The following is a 1,523-nucleotide window of genomic DNA, read 5'->3' on the forward strand; positions in this document are numbered from 1 at the left end:
ACATACATTACCAACATCATTTGCCAGCTCTGAGCCACCCAAGGACCATCATTCTTTGTGATATGTTGGCTGGTTATAAGTACAGTTTCAGCACTGGCACCAGATGTTAGCCTAATGTATGCCTTTATCAAGCCATGTAATAACGTGTGACAACTAATGCAATGTATTGCAAGGGTTGTAGATATCAGCAGCTCCCCTCTAGTTAAACTCGTAATAAAGATGAACAATTCCAGATTCATGTCTGTGTATTCTGATTTTTTCATCCTACACTCTGCAGTCTTGCACTATGTCACTCAGGTAAATTTTGCAAGTGTAAGCATTGGTCAAAGACAGAACAGCATACAACCCAAACTCTGAAATTTGTGGGGGGGGGATACTAAAACATTGCATTAAATTTAAGACTGCAAAAAGGCAATGGAATACTATCTTTTCTTCAAACAGCAGAAACTTCAGTGAACAGTTTAGCATATCCTTTCATAAACATTCATAAATGTATTGCTGCTCCGTTATTCCCATGTTTGCTTCGCCCACCATTCCTATCTGGTGTATGTTGAAGTCGATTTGGAATTTCTTGGTCCGTGGCATCAGATCTCAGATGATTAAGTCACACAGCAGCTATAACACACATATGCAATTTTTCAAAAATAGGATTTAGGGAAAAATTCAGAATTGGACATCAAGACCTATAGTGTAAAGCCAGCTTTTATAGCTTTTTATAAGATGTATAGTCAAAGTGAATCTGTGAATGAGTCTGTAAGTCAAACTTATCAATCACAACATCTTTTATCTACATGTGCTGTAAGGCAGTCTGCCCATTTATACTTCACATGTTGATATTCTTGGCCAGAGAATGTGTTAACGTTGCACCCATGACTCTCTTTATATACTCTTTAATGTCTCCCCCACCTTTAACAGCCAGTGTTTTTCTGAAAATTGATAATTCTTTGTTAGTTTATCAACAGTATAACATGCCTTAACCATTTCAAACATGTTTGAAATTATCAGCCAAAAATCTGAACTAGTTAGTCTGAATAGCATGCAACCATAAGTTCAATAGTTTCAGCTACTTTCATAGTAGATAACTCGTTGTTAGATTATCTGTGTAATTTTGAATCCCCAACACGGTTAGCATTAGACAACTTTTTCTGCTTGAGTTGAACTGACATTCTTACCAGTTGCTTTTTGAAGTCAGGACTGTTTCTGAGCTGCTCACCCTGGTTGTCAATAGAGTGGCATTCAGCTGATGGCAGCAGATTCGGTTAATCTCTTCTTCAGCTACAGATTTCAATGTCTGGACAGTTGTGAAAATGATTTTCATTTAGTACCTCATCATCATAATCTCTTGATTTGTCGTACAAGTGCTAGGAAGAAAAAAGGTTTTCTAGATATGTAATTAAACAACTGATTTTATAAAAAACTGGTCTCAGTTTCTTGGTCCATGGCATCAGATGTCAGATGATTATGTTGCACAGCATCTATAACACACACATATGCAATAAAAAAAAAAAAAAAAGGATATAGGA

At 36.5% G+C, this 1,523-nt stretch overlaps 1 long non-coding RNA gene across 1 annotated transcript; it reads right to left on the bottom strand.

Annotated features, from left to right (window-relative positions):
• Window positions 1-227: 227 nt before the first annotated feature.
• LOC109967869 (uncharacterized) lies at window positions 228-1,407 on the bottom strand. Its single transcript, XR_002276004.1, has 2 exons — window positions 1,173-1,407; window positions 228-926 (listed from the first exon to the last, which is right to left on the bottom strand). It is a non-coding gene; the product is annotated as an uncharacterized LOC109967869 (long non-coding RNA).
• Window positions 1,408-1,523: the final 116 nt, after the last annotated feature.

The sequence above is a fragment of the Monopterus albus genome, unplaced genomic scaffold, assembly GCF_001952655.1.
Source record: "Monopterus albus unplaced genomic scaffold, M_albus_1.0 scaffold137.1, whole genome shotgun sequence".
Lineage (NCBI taxonomy): Eukaryota > Metazoa > Chordata > Actinopteri > Synbranchiformes > Synbranchidae > Monopterus > Monopterus albus.